The sequence below is a fragment of the Gorilla gorilla genome, chromosome 6, assembly GCF_029281585.2.
Source record: "Gorilla gorilla gorilla isolate KB3781 chromosome 6, NHGRI_mGorGor1-v2.1_pri, whole genome shotgun sequence".
NCBI classification, from domain to species: Eukaryota; Metazoa; Chordata; class Mammalia; order Primates; family Hominidae; genus Gorilla; species Gorilla gorilla.
Window position 1 is genome coordinate 74982887 of NC_073230.2, and position 25650 is coordinate 75008536.

The 25650-nt window shown below is 44.1% G+C and overlaps 2 long non-coding RNA genes and 1 other non-coding gene across 4 annotated transcripts; all 3 read left to right on the forward strand.

Moving 5' to 3' along the window:
* Positions 1–545: 545 nt before the first annotated feature.
* On the forward strand, positions 546–12786 carry LOC134758868 (uncharacterized). 2 transcript variants are annotated; one of them, XR_010134533.1, is made up of 5 exons: positions 546–722; positions 2016–2074; positions 2467–2541; positions 8101–8204; positions 12386–12786. It is a non-coding gene; the product is annotated as an uncharacterized lncRNA (long non-coding RNA). The 2 variants fall into 2 exon arrangements; XR_010134534.1 differs by lacking the exon at positions 546–722 and adding an exon at positions 751–1029.
* Positions 12787–13316: 530 nt separating this feature from the next.
* LOC129523940 (U6 spliceosomal RNA) lies at positions 13317–13420 on the forward strand. The gene has a single exon (XR_008667575.1). It is a non-coding gene; the product is annotated as a U6 spliceosomal RNA (small nuclear RNA).
* A 2110-nt stretch (positions 13421–15530) lies between these two features.
* LOC129523666 (uncharacterized) lies at positions 15531–25493 on the forward strand. Its single transcript, XR_008667236.1, has 3 exons — positions 15531–15595; positions 23775–23898; positions 25389–25493. It is a non-coding gene; the product is annotated as an uncharacterized lncRNA (long non-coding RNA).
* The last annotated feature ends 157 nt before the right edge of the window (positions 25494–25650 follow it).

A 25650-nucleotide genomic window follows, 5' to 3' on the forward strand; every position in this document is an offset into this window, starting at 1 on the left:
CTTTTGATTGAAAGTGTTAACATGGGCCGGGCACGATGTCTCATGCCTGTAATCCCAGCACTTTGGGAGGCTGAGGCAGATGGATCACTTGAGGTCAGGAGATTGAGACCATCCTGGCTAACATGGTGAAACCTCATCTCTACTAAAAATACAAAAAATTAGCTGGGTGTGGTGACGTGTGACTGTAGTCCCAGCTACTTGGGAGGCTGAGGCAGGAGAATCACGTGAACCCGGGAGGTGGAGATTACAGTGAGCTGAGATCACACCACTGCACTCTAGCCTAGGCAAGAGAGCAAGACTCCATCTCAAAGAAAAAAAAACAAAGAAAAGTGTTAAAATATTCCTCCTGAAAGTACTTATCTTTTAGGCTTGTTCTTCAGATTTGCCCAATATCCTAAGCAAAATGCCTTCAATGTGAAGTGACTATTGCTTGATTGTAGGGAACTTGTTCATAATGTACTTGAGAATGCAGATACAAATAAAAAGAATGTGTGTGTCAAATTTTATCTTCTACAAATTATGTTCTCTTGCACTTTCAGCTCAAGCTCTTGGACTCACTGAGGCAGTAAAAGTACCATATTCTGTGTTTGAATCAAACCCCGAGTTCCTGTATGTAGAAGGCTTGCCAGACAGAATTTCCTTTCCAAGCCCTACCTGGTTTGGAATTCCATGACTTGAAAGGATCGTCTGTGGAGTAATAAAACCAAGTTTGTTGTTAAAAAGTAAGTTCCAGGCCAGGTATGGTGGCTCACACCTGTAATCCCAGCACTTTGGGAGGCCAAGGCAGGTGAATCACCTGAGGTCAGGAGTTCAAGACCAGCCTGACCAACATATCTACTAAAAATGTTAAAAATTAGCCAGGCATGTTGGCTGGTGCCTGTAATCCCAGCTACTTGGGAGCCTGAAGCAGGAGAATCGCTTGAATCTGGGAGGCAGAGGCTGCAGTGAGCCCAGATCACAGCACTGTACTCTAGCCTGGGCGACAGAGTGAGACTCTGCCTCGACAACAACAACAACAATATTAAAAAAGTAAGTTATATTTGCCACTGTAGTCATTTCTGGAATTAAAACAATAAAATGATATTTCTACTAAAATGTTTTTCTAGCTAGAGGTGACAGGCGTGGCTGTAAGTCCTTGATGGAAAAGCCTGGCTCTGAGCTGCAGTCCTGGCACTCTCCATTGCCCCTGCAGTCCCCCATCCTGTACTCAGCTGTCTTCGTCAGTGCAAGAATAGTGACCACTGCCTCCATGGTGTTGAGAGGCACCATGGTGGCTCACAGTACACCTAAGTACTTGAATGAAGTCTAATTTGCTGGGTTTTAGCTGCTCTGTTATTCCTGGGTCAATCTTGTGAGCAACTAAATATTAATGATTGAATTTCTTTTCTTTTTTGTTTTTTTGAGACAGAGGTTCACTCTTGTTGCCCAGGCTGGAATGCAATGGCGTGATCTCGACTCATTGCAAATTTCGCCTCCTGGGTTCAAGCGATTCTCTTGCCTCACCCTCCCAAGTAGCTGGGATTACAGGCATGCACCACCATGCCTGGCTAATTTTTGTGTTTTTAATAGAGACAGCTAATTTTTCTGTTTTTAGTAGAGACAGGGTTTCACCAAGTTGGTCAGGCTGGTCTCGAACTCCGGACCTCGGGTGACCCACCCACTTCAGTCTCCAAAAGTGCTGGGATTACAGGCATGAGACACCGCACCTGGCCTGATGTGATGGTTGAGTTTCTTATTATATCTACATTTCTGTAGAATTTTAGTGGCTGAAGAAAGTATACTAGTGTTAATTTTCTTTTTCATGAAAGAAGTAATTTACTCTTCATATAATTACTTGCCAGTCATGGGAAGGAAAAGTCAGGGTTTTTGTCCACAATGATAGAAATTATTGTTACATTACAGGATGATTCTGCGAACGCCTTTAGGGAAAAACACTGGTCACATCACGACTGTTTTACTAGCTGTGAGACCACCATTGTACTGGCTACCATAACATTTCTTGGTTTTCTTTCTAGACCTGAACTAGTTATTTCCTACTCGCCTCCTGGAATGGCTAATAAAATAAACACTAAAGGTAAGAGATTACCTGTACTTCCTATTATATTTCACTGCATTAAGACATCCTTTCTCAGCATTCCTTAAATCACACAGAATCATTGGCCACTCTCTTTGTGGAACTGGCAGTTAGTTTCTTGGCTTTTTAAAGTGTTTTATTTAATGGACCTCTTTTTCCTTCTTTTTTTAAAAAAAATTTTTTATTGGAAATGTCACATTTGCAATCCCACTTCATTCATGTTTCCATGGCTTTGTTGAGCCCCCTGTGGAGGATTACACTACAAGTTTAATTCTGCAGGTTCCTTTGAAAAGAGCCAAACTGAATAAATTTTAATACTCTGCTCTTATAAAGCATCTCCTTCTGTATTTTTTCCTACAATATACTAAATTAATTCTGTGCTTATTTTTCAGCCTTGCAGTCCCCAAAAAGACCATGAAGCCCTGAGAGTAATGGAAAGGTTCCTGAAATTGAGGTCACTGTGGAAGGTAAGGGCCAGTCCTTGGCATGTTTCTGTTGATTCTCCAGTTTAATAGTTATGTCAATTCACTAGCTACATGTGTATACATATGAAGGTAACCAAATTAGTTTTACGTGTGAACAGCTGCCTGTGATAAAGCTAAATTTCTGAATGTCTTTAATTAATTTAATTTCTGAATGTCTTTAATTAATTAATTAATCAATCAGAGAGCTCTCCTTTACACGAGGTGCTATCCTTTCCTGAAGGAGCTCCTTGTAAAGTGCATGAGGTGTTCTTTTTTTTTTTTTTTTTTTTTTTTTTGAGACAGAGTTTCACTCTTGTTGTCCAGGCTGGAGTGCCGTGGCGCTATCTTGGCTCACGGCAACCTCTGCCTCCTTCGTTGAAGTGATTCTTTGGCTTCAGCCTCCCAAGTAGCTGGGATTACAGGTGCCCACCACCACACCCAGCTAATTTTGTATTTTTAGTAGAGACAGGGTTTCTCCATGTTGGTCAGGCTGGTCTCGAACTCCTGACCTCAGGTGATCCATCTGCCTCGGCCTCCCAAAGTGCTGGGATTACAGGCACAAGCCACTGTGCCTGGCCAAGGTGTTCCTTTTGGTAAAAAGTCACACTCCATGACCACACAGGCCTGAGCCTGAATTTATAAAGATTTGAACAAGGTGAACAATGACACTGTGTAGAAGGGAGGTTAATTCCAAGGTGACAGGAACTTTATGAAGTAAATTACACTTAAATTAGGCCTTGCTGGAAGAGAAGAATGTCACCAGGGAGAGACAAAGCTACTCCTGATAGAAGGAATAGCATGAGCAAAAATGCAGATTAAAAAGTCCAGGTAATGATGACAATCTCATTCTAGGGAGCATATTTTATTCCAACTATATCTGGTTTTAGAGTCAGAAGAAGTCCTGGGACCAGCTGGTTCTAGGGTCACAGTATTACTCTAAAGCAACTCATCCATACTGTCTTCAATTGATATATTAGTGAGGGAAGCAACTGAAGAAGTAATGACCCCAAAGCTTCACCAGGATAGTGAGATGAGAGGCCACCACAAAGACCAAGACGTTCAGAAGGAAAGGCAGGACAGTGAGAAGACAAGCTGTCCTGAAGCCAAGTGATACATGCTTAGGTTGAGAGGTGGAGGAGAAGGTGTTTTATAGCATGGTGACACATTCTGCAAAAGCACTGAGAGCTGCACAAGACAGTGGTGTGAGCCTCCGCAAGGAGAGAGTGCCAGGTCAGTGAGCCCTGGGGGAATACAGTCTCCTTTAAAATATTCTGGACAGAGGAGAGCAGCTAGCAAAGTGAGTCTGATTTCTACTCTTTGTTTCACCTCCTAACTCTAGTATAAAGTGACATTGTATATGCTGGTGCTCTGATCTCAGTCTGTGGATATAAGATATTAAGATTGGGGAGAAAATAAAACAGCCAGTTAAAGTGCACCATTTTTACAGGCACTGTCAGTAGCATATAAGAAATAGCATGTTTCTCAAAAGTAAATTAGTTCATAGTAGTCAGTTGGCACATTCAGCGTGTACTTCTATGAGATTTTTTTGGTATCTTTAAACTCTTCATTCATTAATCCTGTTAACTCAAAGCTTATTTAATAACATAAGCTCTTGGTTATGAACTAGATGTTAGGAACAATAGAGAAATGTAGAGCTAATGTCATGAGTTAAAAGGATTGGGGCTGTAGGAATAATGTTACCAGGAATAACTTGAGGATTGTTTGCTACTGTAGCTAGCAGTGATTTTCCAAATAGGGAGGTGCCTGTTTTTCTCACATAAAAGTAATTGTGCAGGTAGGCTGAGGCTGACATTGTTTCAGTTGCTCAAACATGGTTAAGACTGGCTTCCCTGTGCTTCTCTTCACTCTCCTTTCTGGTGCACGATGACCAAGAGAGCTCCTGTCATCATATCTCCATCCATCATGTCTCCATCCAATTATAAGTAAAGAAAATGCAGCATGAGCCCTGCCTGCACCCATGGTCAGGAAAAGCAAGAGGCTTTTTTTGAATCCTAGCAGAATTTTGCATAAGCCTCTTGGTTTTAAAAAAGATGAATTTTAAAATAATAAAATAAAGCACAAACTCTGAGGCCAAAGTGATAGGATTTAAATCTGTGCTCTGCCACTTAGAAAAATTACTTAAATTCTCTGTTGTTTAGGTTGCACACCTGTAAAATGGGAGGAGGAAAATAATATTTGACTCATGATTTTTAAAATTTGAGATGTTATTTCTTTAATAAACAGCTGCTATCATTTCAGAACACTTGCTATTTAGGCAGTTAGGAATTTTGCACTAGAAGGAATGTAAAGAAAGACGGTGGGCATTTGTAATGGATTTCACATTCATCATTTGGCTGCCTGACTGACCCCCAGAGCTGTGATTTTACTCACGAATTTTTCAGAAGTCCCTTAGCTAGCAATGAGCCTAACCAGCCTCCCACTCTCACCATTCAGTGCTCTTTTGTTCTTCTCTTTTCCCCTCAAACTTGTTTACCCTCACAGAGTGATTAAAACTTGCATTTCTTTTCTTTCCTTTTTAGAGACAGGGTCTTGCTCTGTCACTCAGGCTGTAGTGCAGTTGTGTGATCATGGCTCGCTGTAGCTTCAAACTCCTGGGCTCAAGCACTACTCCCACCTTGACCTCCCAAGTAGCTGGGACTACAGACGTACACCACCATGCAAAGCTAAATTTTTAATTTTTTGTTGTAGAGATGGGATAGTGCTGTGTTTCCCACGATGGTCTCAAACTCCTAGCCTCAAGTGATCCTCCTGCCTCAGCCTCCCAAATTGCTGGGATTATAGGCAAGTATGAGCCACCTGTGCCTGGCCCCCATTCCCTTTTTTTAAATAACAACTTTATTGAAATATAGTTCACATACCATAAATTCATTTATCAAAGTATGCAATTCAGTGGTTTTTATAATATTGATGGAGCTGTGCATCTATCATCACAATCCATTTTAGAAGCTTTCATTACCCTGTAGAGAAATCCACACTTCTTAGCCACTTCTACTCCCCTCATCTCCCTGTGTTCCCATAGGCAACCACTGATCTATTTTCTGTCACTATAGATTTGCCTAATCTGGACCTTTTTTTTTCTTCTTTTTTTTTGAGACAGAGTCTTGCTCTGTCATCTAGGCTGGAGTGCAATGGTGCAATCTCAGCTCACTGCAATCTCTGCCTCCTGGGTTCAAGCAATTCTTCTGCCTCAGTCTTCTGAGTAGCTGGGATTATGGGCGCCTGCCACCACACCTGGCTAATTATTGTATTTTTAGTAGAGACAGAGTTTCACTATGTTGGTCAGGCTGGTCTCAAACTGCTGACCTCATGATCTGCCTGCCTCGGCCTCCCAAAGTGGGATTACAGGTGTGAGCCACCGCACCCGGCTTGGACCTTTTATATAAATAGGATTGTGCAATATGTGATTGTCTGTGGCTGGGTTTTTTTTCCCTCTTAGCACAGTGTTTTCAGAGTTCCTTCCTGTCATAGCATGTGTCAGTATTTCGTTCCTTCTATGGCTGAATAATATTCCATGGTAGAGACACACCACATTTTGTTTATTCATCAGTTGATGAACATTTGGGTTGTTTCCATGTATTGGCCACTGTGAATAATGCTGCTATGAATATTCATTTATAAGTTTTTGTGTGGACATATATTTTTATTTCTCTGGGATATATACCTAGGAGAGAAATTGTTGCATTCTATGATACTGTACATTTAGCCTTTTGAGAAACTATTTTCCAAAGTGGTTACACCAGTCAGGTGCAGTGACTCACACCTGTAATCCCAGCTACATGAGAGGCTGAGGTGGGAGGATCACTTGAGCCTACAAGTTAAAAGAGACCAGCCTGGGCAAGATAGTGAGATCCTATCTCGATTTTTAAAAAAATCAAATTAAAATGACAAGAAAGAAACACCCAAGGTGGTTAAACCATTTTTTGTTCCCACCTATAATGTATGTGGGTTCCAATTTCTTCAAATTTTCACCAGCATTTCTTTTTTTGAGACAGGATCTCGCTGTGTCACCCAGGCAGGAGTGCAATAGTGTGATCATGGCTCACTCCAGCCTTGAACTCTCAGACACTTGGGATCCTTTTACCTCAGCCTCTTGAGCAGTTGGGACTACAGTCACAAGCCACCACACTCAGCTAATTTTTTTTATTTTTAGTAGAGACAGGGTTTCACTATGTCACTCAGGCTGGATTTCAAACTCCTGGACCCAAGTGATCCACCTGCCTTGGCCTCCCAAACTGCTGGGATTATAGGAGTGAACCACCATGCCTGGTCCTCTATCTCTTTTCTCTCTTCCTTTTTTCCTTGGTAGATTGAAATGTGTCATGTACCAGCTGTCCATCCAATGACTGCACATCAGTTCCAAATTCACCCTTCACTGCCTGCTCTGCAAACATAGACGTGGGTTCCTTATATGCTTCCTCTATCAGCTGGTGCATTATTAAATGTTGTCACTACATTGTGCTAGAGGGACTTTGTAAGAGGCTGTTCTTTCTGATTGTAGTGTGTCAATCTCCACAGCCACTGAGCTTGTCCAGCACTGGGCTCCTGCCCTGCACGGTGCTCAGCAGCACCCAGTGACCAGCAGTTTCTCTGCACCTGCATGGGTGGTTTTGTAGTGAGACAACTGTTCATTCATAGCTTAATCTAGCACCATAGAAGGCAGATTTTCAGCAAATTCCAGAGGGCAGATTGCTAGCATGTTCCACCATGTGGTAATGCAGCAATTCTGCCATTGAATTACCCATGACTGTGCCCTCTCCAAGGGTGACTGGATCTCAGCCCTAGTGAGGAGTCCCTTTCTTGGTCACTCCATCTCATCATAGGGACAGTAGGGGCAGTTACTGTTCATTGTATCAGCTGGTCCTATACTTTTTTTTTTTTTTTGAGACAGGGTCTCCATCTGTTGCCCAGGCTAAAGCACAGTGATGAAATCATAGCTCGCTGCAGCCATGACCTCCCTGGCTCAAGCAATACTCCCACCTCAGCCTCCCAAGTAGCTAGGACTACAGGTGTGCACCATCACACCTGGCTATTTTTTTTTTTCTTTGGTAGAGACAGGGTCTCGCTGTGTTTCCCAGGCTGGTCTCAAACTCCTGGCCTGAAGCAATCCTCCTGCCTTGGCTTTTCATATTACTGGAATTATAAGCATGAGCCACCATGCCTGGCCTCTGATAGTCCTATGTTCTCTAGAGTTCTTTTTACTTTTTGGTAGCCAATCTCTTATTATGCTGTTGCCCTGTTATAATGAATAATTCTCTGTATTAAATTTTACCACTTTAAACTTTTGAGTGGTTTTTGTCTCCTGATTGGACTCTAATATGCTAAGAAGGGTCCCGGCAGATAGACTCACACAGATGGGATTTGGGCATAGGTTTGGTTATCCAAGGGACCGTGCTGAGCTCCTTGCCAATGGGAAATGGGATGCTGGTGATTTCCAGGAAGTGACCTCACAGTTTTCTTGGGGGACTTTACTGGTCCTTCTTCAGGAAACCCTCTCCTTACCCCCATCATCACTCTTTCACTCTCGTCTTTACTCATCTTTAGCCTCAGCCGAGATGTCTCACCCCACTCTCTCTGATGCAACAAGACGCCCCTGGGGAACGTTTCAGTCCCACTCTGTACTTCTGTCACATGCTCATCACAGTCTGGTAAGTGCTGGCATATGATTCCTAGATTAGTCCATTTTGCATTGCTATAAGGAAACACCTGAGGCTGGGTACTTTATAAAGAAAAACAGTTTATTTGGCTCACAGTTCTGCAGACTATACAAGTAGCATGGTGCCAGGCTGGGCACAGTGGCCCACACCTATAATCCCAGCACTTTGGGACGCTGAGGCAGGAGGATTGCTTGAGCCCAGAAGTTTGAAACCAGCCTGGGAAACATGGTGAGACATTGTCTCTACTAAAAAAAAAAAAAAAAAAATCAGCCAGGCATGATGGTGCACTGATGCATGCCTAATGCATGCCTATGGTCCCAGCTACTTGGGAGGCTCAGGTAAAAAGATCTCTTTAGCCCAGGAGGTCAGGGTTGCAGTGAGCCATAATTACACCACTGCTGTCTAACCTGAGTGTCAGAGTGAGACCCTGTCTCAGAAAAAAAAAAGGATAGTGCCAGCATCTGCTGGTGAGGACCTCAGGAGGTTTCCACTCATGGTAGAAGGAGAAGGAGGAGCCAGCACATCACTTGGTGAGAAGACGGAGCAAGGGATAGGGGAGGAGGTGCCAGGCTCTTTAAACAGTTAGCTCTCACATGAACTAGTAGAGAGAGAACTCACTTATTACCATGGGGAGGGCACTAAGCCATTCATGAGGGATCTGCCCCCATGACCCACACACCTCCCACCAGCCACCACCTCCAACATTAGGGATTTAATTTCAATATGAGAATTGGGTGAGACAAACATTCAAACTATATCAATTTCCTGCTACCCTATAAGCTCTGTGAGGGCAGAAACTCTTATACCTTGTTCACTGCTGTTTCCTGGGCACCTATTATAGTGCCTGGTATGTAGTAGGTGCTCAAGAAATATTTGTTAGAGCCTGATGTATTGGCTCAAGCCTGTAATTCCAGCACTGTGGGAGGAGGGGGCCAGGGGATTGCTTATGCCCAGAAGTTGAAGACCAACCTGGGCAACATAGTGAGACCCTGTCCCTAGAAAAAATAATAAACTGGTTGGGTGCAGTGGCTCGTGCCTGTGATCCCAGCAGTTTGGGAGGCCGATGTGGGTGGATCACCTGAGGTCAGGTGCTCAAGACCGGCCTGGCCAACATGGTGAAACCCCGTCTCTACTAAAAATACAAAAATTAGCCAGGAATGGTGGCATACACCTGTAATCCTAGCTACCTGGGAGGCTAAAGCAGGAGAATTGCTTGAACCTGGGAGTTGGAGGTTGCAGTAAGCTGAGATCGCCCCACTGCACTCCAGCCTGGTGACAGGGTGAGACTTCGTCTCAATAACAAAAAAAAAAAAAAAAAAGAAAGAAAGAAAAAAGAAAAATAATATACTTAACCAGGTGTGGTGGTACATGCCTGTAATCCCAACTACTTGGGAGGCTGAGGTGGGAGGATCACTTGATCCCAGAAGATGGAAGCTGCAGTGAGCCATAATCACCCCACTATACTTCAGCCTGTGTGACAGAGGGGGACTTTGTCTCAAAAAAAGTAAAAAAAAAAAAAAAACAAACAAAATTTGTTGGGGAAAAAAAAAGTGAACAAGAAAAGGTGTCAGGAGAGTACTGTGAATGTGGGTCATGTCAGTAGAGTGTAGGGACTTGGGCAGGAGCGGCTGGACCCCAAGAGTAGGTTGGTGGAGACCAGGTCATTCATCCTAAGCAGTTTGCCTTGTAGCATGTAGATGAAATATCCCACGTTGGCTGCTGGTGACTGAACTGGGCTTCCTGTTTCTGTGTTTGGTTTGACCATCACAGTGTTGAAGAACTGTTGAAGTGAATACCTTGCAGTTTGCTACAGTTTCCCCCGGTCTCCCACATTACTCCAGCCTCCTTCCCTCACGTAGGTTGCCTGACCCGCTGATACCTGTGTTTGCTATCCCTGCAGATGGATGGGTAGGAGGCAATTTAAGGAGGAAGATTTAATATGTGAGTTATAGAAAGATAAATAGACTGGGCACAGTGGCTAAAGCCTATAATCCCAGCACTTTGGGAGGCCAAGGCAGGAGGATTAGTTTGACTCAGGAGTTCAAGACCAGCCTGGGCCACATAGTGAGAACACCCTCTCTACAAAAAATGAAAAAAATTAGCCAGGCATGGTGGCATGCACCTACAATCCCAGCTACTTAGGAGGCTGAAGTGAGAGGATAGCTTGAGTCCAGGAATTGAAAGCCTCAGTGAGCCATGACCTTGCCACTATACTCCAGCCTGGGTGATAGAGTGAGAGACCCTATCTCAGAAAAAAAAAGCAAGAGAGAGATAAATAGATCCAGCATTGGTGGGAGTGTGCTTTTGAGTGCTCTTTAGGAGAAAATTTTATTTTAACATTTTTTTCTTCTTTAAATTTTTTATATTCTCTTTTCTTTTTTTTTTTTTTTGTTTTGTTTTGTTTTTTGAGATGGAGTTTTGCTCTGTCACCCAGGCTGGAGTACAATGGCACAGTCTCAGCTCACTGCAACCTCCACCTCCTGGGTTCAAGCAATTCTCCTGCCTCAGCCTCCTGAGTAGCTGGGACTACAGGCCCGTGCCACCATACCCAGCTAATGTTTGTGTTTTTAGTAGAGACGAGTTTCTCCATGTTGGCCAGGCTGGTCTTGAACTCCTTACCTTGTTATCCATCTGCCTCGGCCCCCCAAAGTGCTGGGATTAGAGGCATGAGCCACTGTGCCTGGCCAAATTTTTTATATTCTAGCAAACAATTTCTTCAACAAGGAGAAATTAATTTGATCCAAAGAGCCCTAGGAGCAGGGCAGACTCAGAAAATCAGAGGCACTGTACTCAGTTTGAGCAGCTTATATCTTTGGACCGCTAAGTTGGCCAGCATCAGTCTGGGTCCATTCTCTTCTCTTTAATTTCTCAAAGACAAAGTGCCCTGCTGGAGTCTGAAGTCAGATATGCAGTAGATCAGCAGTGACTCGGCAGCCTGCTATGTTTTGAGGCCTTACGCTAGGAAATGTGCGGGATACAAAACGTAAGGGAAGGCTGGAATAGAGCATCTCCTGGGGAAACAAGAGCCAGAGATATGGTGTTGTCCCATGGAGACAGCCAGCTGGTGTTTGGCAGTGCTTTGTGGAAAGGCTGTACTTTGGTAAGGTCTCTCCAATCTGGAATGTGGCCTACAATATTATAGGCCCCCAAACTCCAGTTTTGTTTTTTGTTTTTTTTTAAGACAGAGTCTCGCTCTGTCACCTATGCTGGAGTGCAGTGGTGCGATCTCGGCTCACTGCAACCTCCACCTCCCGGGTTCAACTGATTTTCCTGCCTCAGCCTCCTGAGTAACTGGGATTACACACATCCACTACCACGCCCAGCTAATTTTTGTATTTTTAGTAGAGATGGGGTTTCACCATGTTGGCCAGGCTGGTCTCAATCTCCTGACCTCAGATGGTCCACCGCCTCGGCCTCCCAAAGTGCTGGGATTACAGGTGTGAGCCACTGCGCCTGGCCAAACTCCAGTTTTTCATGTTCCCTGCATAGGTCAGGGTTGTAGGGAGTGATTCATTCTAGCAGAACTCCCTCGATTTTAAGGCAGGTATTCTATTTATTAATTGACAAAGGAGGCATATTTCTCCCCTGGTAATATAAAGATTTAGGTCCTTTTCCCAGTGACTCTGTTTCCACTGTGAGGGTTCTTGGAAAACTAAGCAGAGGATGAGGAAAAGACTGTGAACAAGCTTGCTGGTCCCTCCCTGTCCTACAAAAGAGCATACCTCTTCTGTAACCAGAAGACCCTTTTATTTAGTCAAGGCTGGACAGACTGAGATGAGGGGGTGTGTGTGTGTCTGCATGTGTCTGTGTGTGTGCGTGTGTGTGTGTGTGTGTATGTATGTGTATATTGAGACAGGGTCTCACTCTGTCACCCAGGCTGGAATGCAGTGGTGAGGTCAGAGCTCACTGCAGCTTCCACTTCTGCAGCTTCCACTTTCATCCTCCCACTTCAGCCTGCAGAGTAGCTGGGACTATAGGAATGTGCCACCGCACCCAGCTCATTTTCTAATTTTTTGTAGAGATGAGGTTTCACTGTGTTGCCTAGGCTGGTCTTGAACTCCTGGCCTCATGGGATCCTCCTGCCTTAGTCTCCCAATGGGCTGGGATTATAGGTATGGGCCACCTCAGCTGACCTGCGATGATTTTTCAACAATATGATTCCTCTTTTACAGAGCCACCTAAGCTGAAGATTCCCTTGAGAACAAGGGCTAGCCTGTGATTTCATGACCTTTCTTCCATTTGTGGTTCTTGCCAAGTGGAATTTAAATGACCTTTTATCAAGATGGATAAACCCAAGTTTCCCAGTGCCAGAATATAGAAAATGGATGGATAAGTAAGTCCCACTCAGCACCCATAGCCCAGACATGGGGACCTGAACACACCTGGGTCCCAGACATCACCTTTCATTGTGAGTAGCTCAGAGATGACATTCTTGGTTGTTAAGTACCCACTGGCAATAGTTTATATAACAGCAAGTGAAGGAATAAATAGTCACCAAAACATTTTCTGTTCCCAATTCCAGCATTAATTGGATTAGATAGTTATCTTAAGAAGAATTTTCATATACCACAGTCCTGACCATATGTTCAAGTCAACAGAAAAATTCTATTGAACAGTCAACCTTCTGTCTCACTCTGTTGCCCAGACTGGAGTGCAGTGGTGCAATTATGGCTCACTGTAGGCTCAAGCAATCCTCCTGACTCAGCCTCACAAGTAGCTGGGACTACAGGTGCTTGTCACCACACCTCACTAATTTTCTTATTTTATATATATATATATATCTCAATACCCCAGGACTGACTGGAAAACTTGAGTATGTGTGGATTTTGGTATACATAGAAATGGAGGAGCTGGAACCAATCCCCCCATATACCAAGGGACAAATTGTATCTGTTTTTACAGTTATATTGTAGGATACATTGTGTTCCATGACAATGGTAATTTTTAGCGACAATTTTTAATTGAGTGGAATTACCATAAAAATAATAAAAGTAGCAGCTAATATTTACTTAGCTGTTAATGAGATCCCTATAAATACCATAGATTTTTAAATTCCCCGTAACTCTTCTTTATTTCACTTAACCACTTTATCTTAAATTACTCATGCTTGCTTCGGTAGCACATATACTAAAGTTGGAACAATAGAGAGATTGGCGTGGCCTCTGTGCAAGAATGACATGCAAATTTGTGAAGCATTCCATATATTTTTAAAAAAGAGAAAAAAAAAACTCCAAGATTTTCACTGTGTTTGTGCATATGACCTTTTGTTTAGGTTGAATTATATCCAAAGATGATATTTCCAGAAGTGAGATTACTGTGAGTCACAGGGCATGAGCATTCTTATTATGCTTGATGTAAATTGCCAAGCTTTCAGGCATGGTGGCTGTCGACCTATAATCCCAGCACTTTTGGAGGTTGAGGTGGGAGGACTGCTTGAGGCCAGGAGTTGGAGGAGGCAGTATGGTGAGTCACTGTCTGTATTATTTTTAAAAAATTGCCAAGCTTTACCCTGGAAGGTTTATTTACAATTTAAACATCACTAATAGTATAAGAAAACGCCCATTTCACTGCACCTTTGCCAGCACAGGGTATTATAATTTAACAAGTTATTTTCTGTTTGATTATTTTTAATAAATAAAAGACCTCATATTACTTTATTTTCATTTGTCACTTTTTTTTTTTGAGACAGAGTCTTGCTCTCTCACCAGGCTGGAGTGCAGTGGCATGACTTTGGCTCACTGCAACCTCCGCCTCCCAGGTTCAAGCGATTCTCCTGCCTCAGCCTCCTGAGTAGCTGGGATTGCAGGCACACGCCACCATGCCTGGCTAATTTTTGCATTTTTAGTAGAGACAGGGTTTCACCATGTTCGTCAAGCTGGTCTTGAACTCCTGAACTCATGATCCATCCACCTCGGCCTCCCAAAGTGCTGGGATTACAGGCATGAGCCACCGTGCCCATCTTATTTGTCACATTTTAATATCTTTTCTTATGTTAGCTTGTTAGCTTTATTTCTTTATTGTCTTTTTTTTTTTGAGACTAAGTCTCGCTCTGTCTTCCAGGCTTGAGTGTAGTGGCACAAGCACAGTCTCAACTTACCACAGTCTTGACCTCCTGGGCTCAGGTGATCCTTCCACCTCAGTAGCTGGGACTGTAGGCACATGCCACCGTGCCTGGCAATTTTTTTTTTTTTTTTTTTAGTACAGATGATGTCTTGCTATGTTTTCCAGGCTGGTCTGGAACTCCTGCCCTCAAGCAATCCTCCCCCACCCCCTCCCAAAGTGCTGGTATTATAAGTGTGAGCCACCATGCCTGGGCTCTCTGTGACTTCTCCATTTATTTATAGAGTTAATGTGTCTTTTACTAATTTGATGATCTATTTATTTAATCTCTTTAAATTATAAAAATAGTAAATATTTTTAAGAAAGAAGTGAAAAATTTCCTTTACTCTTTAGACCCATAATCTTATCTCAGGAAGTAATTGCTACTGAGAAAAAGGGCCATATTTTTCAAGATACAGGCTAATTGGACATCACTTCACATTTTCATATTTCGTGGACATCTATGCCAATACCTATTGATCTTTCTTAATCCTTTTCATGGTTGCATAATATTTTATTATATGGATGTATCACAGTTTACCAGTCAGCCGCTATAGGCATTTAGGCTCCTTCTACTATTTGCTTTGAGCTCTTTATATAATTAAAAATTAACCCCCTGAGCCAGATGTGGCAGCTCACACCTGTAATCCCAGCACTTTGGAAGGCTGAGGTGGGAGAACTGCTTGAGGGTAGGAGATTACCATCAGCCTGGTCAACATAACGACACTTTGTCTCTACTAAAAATTAAAAAAAAAATGAGCTGGACATTGTGGTGGACACCTGTAGTCCCAGGTCCTAGGGATGCTGAGACTGGAGGATCACTTGAGCCTAGGAGGTTGAGGCTGCAGTAAGCTATGATCATACCACTGCACTCCAGCTTTGGTAACAGAGTAAGACTGTGTTTCTTAAACACAATAAAAATCAGGTGGGAAGATTTCTTGAGCCCAGGAGGTTGAGGCTGCAGTGAGCTTTGATCTCACTACTGCAGTACAGCCTTGGCAATAGAGCAAGACCATTTCTCAAAAAATAAAATAAAATAAAAATTACCCTTTATCATATTTCCCAGTGACACCTTCCCTCCTACATTTTTCCTAGAAGCCCTTGAATTTTGTTTGCTTTTGACATATCATTTAAAACTTTTAAGTACTGATGTCTGTCTGTGTCATCCCTCTTTTTTTTTTTCTTTTTTTTTAAAGAATGTCTTTATGTCACTTTCAGCTGAATCTACCATGAAAGACTTCAGAGTCCAGGAAGAGAGACTGACTGGGCAACATCTTATTCAGGTACAAAAAGACTTGAACTATAACACAAAAATGGTCAAATAACAGTACATGCATGAAGTGCAATGGGAAGCTCTTCTGGAGGGTGAGAGAAGCTTCCAGTTAAGGTAACATTGAAACCGGGTCCTGAAAGATGAAGAAGAGTTGCATGAGAGTGGGGAGGGAAGGGGGAGGTGGAGGGATGGGGAATGGGCTGGGATGGGATGGAGTGAGCTGCCCAGGCAGGGAAACCAGCACTGTAAAGACTTGGACAATGAAAATGGCACATTTTATTCAGGGAATGGTGAATTAAGTGTGGCAGGAATGCTTTGGAGAGACAGTAATTTGCTTGTATGGAATTTTGCCCAAGAGACCTCATTACAGTTTCTAATCTGTTGATGTTATTATGCATCCCTGTCCTTGTCAAATAGTTTAGAATAGGTATAATGATCACAATAACACCAATCATAGTATTTCATTAGTTCTCACAAAATCACAGATAGGTGCCACAGTTATCTCCATTTTACACACAAAATGATGAAGACTTGTGGATAATAAGTGATTTGCCCAAGCTCACCTGGATATTAAGACTGAGTCAAATGTTGGGTCTTGTTTGACTTTAATGCTTGCTTTGTTCATGAGCACCATGCATTGCCTTTCCTATGCAGTTAAGCAGGTAGACAGGTGAGAGAAGAACCCATGTTTCTCTCTACTCACACACTTCTGACCAAATGTGAGTGCAGAGTTTCTACACCAATTCTCCAACTCTCTGGATACCAACTGCGTATCCCACAGTTCCATCCTGACACTACCTGGAGTTAGTGCAGACCCTACAGATTAGGGGCTCAGTCCCACAAGACCAACCTCACTTTAGATGCCAGTTGCAAGTCCTAGGTTGTCACCTGTATTTTGACCAACCAGTTAGAAATCAGGGGTTCCCATGACCCTCTTCTTGGGTTTAATTATTTGCTAGAACAACTCACAGAACTTAGAAAAACAGGGTTTTTTTCCTTTTTTTTTAAGAGACAGGGTCTCGTTCTGTTGCCCAGGCTGGAGTGCACTGGTGCAATCATAGCTCATTGAAGCCTCAACCTCCAGGGCTCAAGTGATTTTCCTGCTTCAGCCTCTCAAGTAGCTGGAATTACAAGTTTCCCACCACCACATCTGGCTAATTTTTTTAAATTTTTTGTATAGATGGGGTCTTGTTACATTGCCCAGTCTGGTCTCAAATTCCTGGGCTCAAGTGATTCCCCACCTCTGCCTCCGAAAGTGCTTGGATTACAGGCATGAGCCACCACATCTGGCCAGTTTATTTTCTATTACTGGCTCAGTGTAAAGGCTGCATCTCAGGAGCAGCCAATGAAAGAGATGTATTGCAGGGTAAGTGGGGAGGGGCACAGAGCTTCCATGCCCTCTGTTGGGCACGCTACCCTCCCAGCACCTCCTTGTGTTCAGCAACACAGAAGCTCTCCAAACCCTGTTGTTTAGGATTTTTATGGAGGCATTATTGATAAAATCATTGGCCATTGGTGGTTAAGTCAATCTCCAGCTCCTTTTGCCTCCTGGAGTTCAGCCAGTAAGGCTGAAAGTTCCAAGCCTCAAAAAATGTGGTTGGGGTTGGGCACGGTGGCTCATGCCTGTAATCCCAACACTTTGGGAGGCCGAGGTGGGCAGATCACCTAATGTCAGGAGTTCAAGACCAGCCTTACCAACATGATGAAACCCCGTCTCTACTAAAAATACAAAAATTAGCTGGTCATGGTGGCACATGCCTGTAATCCCAGCTACTCAGGAGGCTGAGGCAGGAGAATAGCTTGAACCCAGGAGGCGGAGGTTGTGGTGAGCCGAGATTGTCCCATTGCACTCCAGCCTGGGCTGCAAGAGCCAAACTCCATTTAAAAAAAAAAATGTGGTTGGTTTCTCTGGCAACCAGCCCTTCTGAAGCAGTCTAGGAACTTCCAGCCACCCAGGCATCTCAACAGCATCCCACATGCTTTCTTACCATGCTGCAGGTCTGAAAGAACTTAGAGGCCCTTGTGTCAGGAACCTGGGACTAAGACCAAATATTAAAACAGAAGGTGCTCCTATTACCTCTATCACTAAGGACTTTATAAGAGCTTTAGAAGCTTTGTGCCAGGAACCAGGGGCAAATACCAAATATATATTTCTTTTCTTATATTTGAGACGGAGTCTCTCACTCTCCTACCCAGGCTGGAGTGCAGTGATGTGATCGTAGCTCACTGCAGCCTTGACCTCCTAAGCTAAAGCAATCCTCCCACCTTCACCTCTCCAGTAGCTGGGACTACAGATGTGCATCACCATGCCCAGCTGATTTTAATTTTAACTTTGTAAAGGCAGGGTCTTGCTATGATGCCAAGGCTGATCTTGAACTCTTGGCCTCAAGCATTCCTTCCTCTTTGGCCTCCCAAAATGTTGGGATTATAGATGGGAGCCCCCATGCCCGCCAGTCACAAGGATCTTTATAAGAGAAAGGAGGTAGGAGAGTCAGAATTAGAGAAGGAGATGTGGTGATGAAAGAAGAGGTCAGAGAGGAAGATTTGAAGATGCTGCACTTCTGACTTTGAAGATGGAGTCAGGGGCCATCTTCAAGGTGAGTCAAGGAATGGGGGTGGCTTCTAGAAACTGGAAAAGGCAAGGGAGCACATTCTCTCTAGAGTCTCCAAAAGGAATGCAGCCCCTCTGACACCTTGACTTTAGCCTTACTAGACCTAGCTGGGTTTCTGGGACCCAGAACTGTAAGATGGTAGATTTCTGGTGTTTTAAGCCACTAAATGTAGGGTACTTTGTTGCAGCAGCAAGGAGAAATGAACATGAAGCCAGGGGCAGTTGCTCACGCCTGTAATCCCAGCACTTTGGGAGGCTGAGGTGGGAAGATTGCTCAAGCCCAGGAGCTTAAGACCAGCCTGGGCAACATAGTGAGACCTCATGTCTATAAAAATTTTAAAGAAAAGGCTGGGCGTGGTGGTTCACGCCTGTAATCCCAGCACTTTGGGAGGCTGAGGGGGGTGGATCATGAGGTCAGGAGTTCAAGACCAGCCTGGCAAAGATGGTGAAACCCCATCTCTACTAAGAATACAAAAATAAGCCCGGTGTGGTGGTGCGTACCTGTAATCCCAGCTACTTGGGAGGCTGAGGCAGAGAATCACTTGAATCCAGGAGGCAGAGGTTTCAGTGAGCCAAGATCATGCCATTGCACTCCAGCCTAGGTGACAGAGTAAGACTCTGTCTCAAAAAAAAAAAAAAAAAATTAGCTAGGTGTTCTGGCGTGCACCTGTAGTCTCAGCTCCTAGGGAGGCTGAGACAGGAGGATTGTTTAAGCCTAGGGCATTGAGGTTGCTGTGAGCTGTGATTGCACCACTGTACTTCAGCCTGGGCAATAGAGCAAGACCCCATCTCAAAAAGAAAGAAATGAGCATGCAGGGAATGGGGACAGATGGCAATGTTAGGTAGAGTGGTCAGGGTTGGCCTCATAAGTGAAAATTGAGCAAAAGTTTGAAGCAGGTGATGGAGCTGGCCAAGGTGCTGAGGGAAGAGCACTGTAGGCTGAGTCAACAGGATAAAGGCATTAGGAGGAAACTCCCTGGTGTGTCTGAGGCTCTGGAAGGAGGCCAGAGAAGCAAAGAGATAGAGGGAGTGAAGCAGGCGAGGAGGCCAGGGAGTTGCTGGGCTGGGATCAGTATAGATCATGTAAGCCCTGGAGGCTATTGCTGGGGCTTTGGCTTTTACTCTGACTGAAATGGGAACTGTGGGTGGGGGTGTTGGGGGTGAGTTCTGAGCAGGGAAGCATCGTGATCTTTCTCCTGATTTAAAAGCACCCCCTGGCTGCTGAGTTGAGAAAGACTGTGGGAAGATTTGGGTAGAAGCAGGGGGACTGAGATTTGGCAACATCCAGGCGGGAGATGAAGTCAGTCAATAGGATTTCCTGACAGACTAGATGTGAGCTGTGAGAGAAGGCAGGAGTCAAGGTTGAGTTTGGTTCTAATTGAATTATTAAGTAATTTTTGAAAACACTACTGCCTTTCCCAATCCTACCAAGTAAAGGATGCTAGATTAAAGAAATCGCAAGTCAGGCCACACAGGTGCAGTGGCTCACACCTATAGTTGCAACAGTTTGAGAGGCAGAGATGGGAGTATGTTTTAAGGCCATGAGTTCGACAACAGCCTTGCAACATAGCAAGACCTCCCTCTACAAAAATAAAAGAAAGAAATTTAATAAAATAAAATAAATATGGCCGGGCATGGTGGTGTGTACCTATGGCCCCAGTTACTCAGGAGGCTGAGGTGGGCAGATCTCTTGAGGCTAGGAGTTTGAGACCATCTTGGACAACATAGTAAGACTTCTCTGTCTACAAAAATTTTTTTTAAAAAATAGCCTGATATGGTGGTACTTGCCTGTATTCCCAGGTACTGGTACAGCTGAGGCAGGAGGATCTCTTGAGCCCAGCTGGTCAAGGCTGCAGTGAGCTATGATTATACCACGGCACTCCAGCCTGGGTGACAGAGCAGGACCCTGTCTCAAAATACAAATATGAATGAAGTGAAATCTCAAGTCAGACCAGTCCCTTCTAGGCTATGCAGGCCTTGCAACCACATAGCTGCGTGATCAGGATTGTGTGGCTGTGGATGAGGAGACCCCTGCCCAATTGTTGTTGGCTATATAATCAGTTTATTTTTAAATATAGTAATCAGATATATTTCATCATGCTTAATGGTCTCAAATATGTGTGGGTTTTGGAATTCTCCTTAGAACAGGTTGTAACATCTTATTGGCTCCATCATTCCCTGATTTTTTTTATCTTATCAGTTTTTAATAAGATCAGAATTGGTATTAGACTACCTAATCAGTTTTGATTAAGGAGAAAATGAAATTGTTGTTTGCACTTTGTCCAAGATTGGTGTCATATTTGCTAAATCTAATCAATACTTGAACAAATGCAAAATTAGGGCTTCTTTATCATGAAACACTATGTCATTCTTGAAGAAGATGCCTTTTTTTATCTTTATTTTTTAAAGATGGTGTCTTGCTTTTGTCGCCCAGGCTGGTGCAATGGCGTGATTTTGGCTCACTGCAACCTCTGCCTTCTGGGTTCAAGCAATTCTCCTGCCTCAGCCTCCTGAGTAGCTGGGATTACAGGTGCCTGCCACCACACCCATCTAATTTTTGTATTTTTAGTAGAGATAGGGTTTCACCGTGTTGGCCAGGCTGGTCTCAAACTCCTGACCTCAGGTGATCTGCCCACCTCAGCCTCCCAAAGTGCAGGGATTACAGGCATGAGCCACCATGCCCAGCCTCCATTTCTTTTTTGTAGTTTTTAATAAACAGCTGCTATCATTGCAGACTTGCTATTTAGGCACTTAGGAATTTTTCACTAGAAGGCATGTAAAGAAAGACCATCAGCATTTGTAATGAATTTAGCATTCATTGTTTGACTGCATGACTGTCCCCAGAGCTTTAACTTTACTAATGAATGTTTCAGAAGCCACTTAGCTAGCAACTGGGCCTAACCAGCCACTTACTCTCGTTATTCAGTGCTCTTTTATTCTTGTCTATTTCTCCTCAAACTTGGCTACACTCACAAAGTGATAAAAACTTGTATTTTCTTTCCTTTTTAGAGACAGGGTCTTGCTCTGTCACCCAGGCTGCAGTACAGTGACATGATCATGGTTCACTGTAGCCTCAAACTCCTGGGCTTAAGCAATCCTCAGTCTCCCAGGTAGCTGGGACTACGGACGTGTGCCACCATGCCCAGCTAATTTTTTAATTTTTTTATCATAGAGATGGGATCTTGCTAGATTGCTCAGACTAGGCTCAAACTCCTGACCTCAAGTGATCCTCCTGCCTCAGCCTCCAAAGTGCTGGGATTACAGGCAGGCATGACCACCTGTGCCCAGCCACTTATTATTTTAAATAATAGCTGTATTAAAATATGATTCACATACTCTTCAATTTATTTATTTATTGAAATCTGCAATTCAGTAGGTTTTAGAATATTCACAGAGCTGTGCATCGATCACCACAGTCACTTTTAGAACCTTTCATTACCGTATAGAGAAATCCACACCTCTTAGCCACTACCTCCTACTCCCCCCCTACCTGCCTTGGCCCCCCAGCCTTAGGCAACCATTGATTCATTTTTTATCATTATAGAATTTCCTAATCTGGACAAGTAGAATTGTACAATATGTGATCTTTTGTGGCTTTTTTTTCCTTCTTAGCACAATGTTTTCAAAGTTCCTTTATGTCATAGTGTGTATCAGTATTTCATTTCTTCTGTGGCTGAATAATATTCCATGGTAGAGACACACTGCATTTTGTTTATCTGTTCATCAGTTGGTGGACATTTGGGTTGTTTCCACGTATTGGCTATTATGAACAATGTTGCTATGAAGATTGCTGTACAAGTTTTTGTGCAGACATATATTTCTATTTCTCTGGGATATAGGCCTAGGAGTGAAATTGTTGCATTATACGATGACTGTATGTTTAGCCTTTTGAGAAACTGCCAGTTTGTCTTCTAAAGTGGCTACACCAGTTGGGTGTGATGGCTCACACCTGTAGTCCCAGCTACTCAGGAGGCTCAGTTGGGAGGATGGCTTGAGCCTACAAGTTCAAGATCAGCCTGGGCAAGATAGCAAGACCCTGTCTTGATTTTTAAAAAATCCAATTAAAATGACAAGAAAAGCATGGTTACACGATTTTATGTTCCCAACAGTAATGTATGTGGGTTCCAATTCCTCCACATCTTTGCTGACTTTTTTTTTTTCTAGACAGGGGCTTGCTCTGTCTCTCAGGCTGCAGCACAGTGATGCCATCACAGTTCACTGCAGCCTTGACCTCCCAGGCACAAGTGATTTTCTCATCTCAGCCTCCTGAGTAGCTGATAATTACAGGTGCATGCCACCATGCCTGGCTAATTTTTATACTTTTTTGTAGTGATGGGGTTTTACCATGTTGCTCAGGCTGGTCTCTTACTCCTGGCCCCAAGTGATCTGCCCACCTCAGCCTCCCAAAGTTCTGGAATTACAGGCTAAGCCACTGTGCCTGGACTTCACCAACATTTGTTATTATCTGGTTTTTTTTCTTTATATCTTAAAGCAGTATAAGAAAAAGTGTCTTCAATTATAGTAAACAAAAAATATAATCCCAGGGCATTGGGAGGGTGGGAGGGTGAGATAGGAAGATCTTTTGATGCCAGGAGTTTTTTTGTTTGTTTGTTTGTTGTTTGTTTGTTTTGAGACAGAGTCTGACTTTGTCACCCAGGGTGGAATGCATGCAGTGACGCGATCTTGACTCACTGCAACCTCCGCCTCCCAGGTTCAAGTGGTTCTCCTGCCTCAACCTCCCGAGTACCTGGGATTACAGGCCCATGCCACTACTGCCTGGCCAATTTTTGTATTTTTAGTAGAGATGGGGTTTCGCCACATTGGCCAGGCTGGTCTCAAACTCCTGACCTCGGGTGATTTGCCTGCCTTGGCCTCCCAAAGTGCTGGGATTGCAGGCATGAGCCACCACGCCTGGCCTGATGCCAGGAGTTTTAGACCAGCCTGGGCAACCTAGCAAGACCTCGTCTCTACAGAATATTTAAAAATTAGCCAGATGTGGTGGTGGCTGCCTATAGTCTCTCTCTGTATTTTTTTATTTATTTATTTATTTTTTACTTTTTCAGACATGGTCTGGCTCTGTCACCCAGGCTGGAGTGCAGTGGTGTGATTATGGCTCACTGCAGCCTGAAACTCCTGGGATCAAGTGATCAACCCTCCCACCTCATTCTACCAAGTAGTGGGGACCACAGGTGCATGCCACCTGGGTCTCACTATGTTGCCCAGGCTGGTCTTGAGCTCCTGGCCTCAAGTGATCCTCTCACCTTGGCCTCCAAAAGTGCAAGGATTACACATATGAGCCACCATGCCTGGCCCCTACCCTGCCTATTGAGAACCAAAAGAATGATCCAAATTCTCCTTAGTTCAACTCGAGCCATTTCCCGATTGCTTCATCAGCAAGCAGCTGGTTATTGGGCTGTCCAGGCCTCCCAAGCAGCACAGAAATGAGGTGAGGGAGTTTTCCTGCTGCTCCACTCTGTGAGGAGTTGGAGGATGATGTTTACTCATTTGCAGAGAGAGATGCCTTGTAGGTACCTTAGGATGGAGGGGACCCTGATTCCAATGTCCTTTTTTTCTTTAGAAACAGGACCTTGCTGTGTCACTCAAGATGGAGTTCAGTGATCCTATCATGGCTCATTGTAGCCTCAAACTCCCAGGCTCAAGCGATCCTCCCACCTCATCCCTCCCAGTAGCTGGGACTACAGGTAAGTGCCATGACACTCGGGGAATTTTGGGTTTGTTTTTTTTTTTTTTTTGTAGAGATGGGGCCTTGCTATGTTGCCAGGGCTGACCTTGAACTCCTGGACTCAAGGGATTTTCCTGCCTTGGCCTCCCAAAGTATTGGTAATACAGGCATGAGCCATTGTGCCCACTATCTCTGGTTCTTAACCTTCTGCCTCCCTCTTCCACATTTAAAGAACACTTGTAATTACATGGGCTCACCCAGATACTCCAGGATAATCTTGTTTTAAAGTCACCTGATTAGCAACATTAATTCCATCTGCACTCTTAATTCCCCCTTCCTATGTAATTGTGTGGTGTAACATAGGACATGAGCAATTGGGGGTGGGGGTCATTACCTTGGCCACCACAGTGACTGTTTTGTGCCAGGCACTGAGCTAAGCACTGGTGAATTAAACATGAATAACACATACTCCCTAATCTCCATTCATATATGGGAGGAGCACCTCACCTCCCATGCTCCTGAGAATCTGGGGAGTCAAGGAAGGCTTCCAGGAGGAGATGATGCCAAAGCAGACAAGTGACAGAGGAGCCAAAGCTAGCCAGGAAGAGAGTAGAGATTTAAGGGGAAGCATATTCTAAGCAGAGGGCATCACCCACTTCAGAGGCTCCCAGAGGAGAGAGAGTGGGCATTCAAGGTGCAGGTGAGGCTCAGTTGGACTCTACAGCAGGTAAAATGGAGAGGGGCAAGCAGTGAGGCTGCCTTGCAAGGCAGGGCAGACCAGGGGTTTGGACTTAATACCCAAGGCAAGGAGAAGTGATGTAAATGGGGGAGGGGTAATGTGATGAGATTCATGGATTAGAGACGTGGCCCAGGCTGCTGTGTGGAGAAGGCACCAGGGAAAGCAGATGGCTCAGTGGGTGTGCTGGCGACCTAAAGCAGGGGAAACACTGAGTTTAGGGAGAGTTTTTTTTTTTAAATATAAGAAGTTTGATTAGTTTAAATGGTGAGAAGGAGCTAAAAGGGGGGGATATGTAATGATACAGGGAAGTGGGAGGAAGAACTGACAAGTGAGGTTCCAGAGAGGGTGGGAGAAGTAGGGGGTCAGCACTTTCTTTTCTTTTCTTTTTCTTTCTAAGACAGGGTCTCACTATCTCCCAGGAGTGCAATGGCATGATCTTGGCTCACTGTAGCCTAGACTTCCCAGGCTCAAGGGGTCCTCCCACCCCAGACTCCAAGTAGCTGGAACAACAGGTGTTCACCACCACCACACCTGGCGTTTTTCTTTTTTTGGTAGACACAGGGTCTCACTCTGTTGTGCAGGCTAGTCTCCAACTCCAGGCCTTGAGCGATCCTCCTGCCTAGTCTTCCCAAATTGCTGAGATTACAGGCTTGAGCCACCATGCCTGGCCTCTGCTTAGTTCTATATTCTCTCGAGTCATCTTTACTTTGTGCTGTTGTGTCCCTCATTATGCTGATCCTCTATTAAAATTAATACTTTTTTTTTTTCAGATGGAGTTTCACTCTTGTTGCCCAAGCTGGAGGGCAATGGTGTGATCTCGGCTCACTGCAACCTCCGCCTCCCAGTTTCAAGCGATTCTTCTGCCTCAGCCTCCCAAGTAGCTGAAATCACAGGCATGTGCCACCACGCCCAGCTAATTTTGTATTTTTAGTAGAGGCGGTGTTTCTCCATGTTGGTCAAGCTGGTCTCAAACTCCCGACCTCAGGTGATCTGCCTGCTACAGCCTCCCAAATTCCTGGGATTACAGGCGTG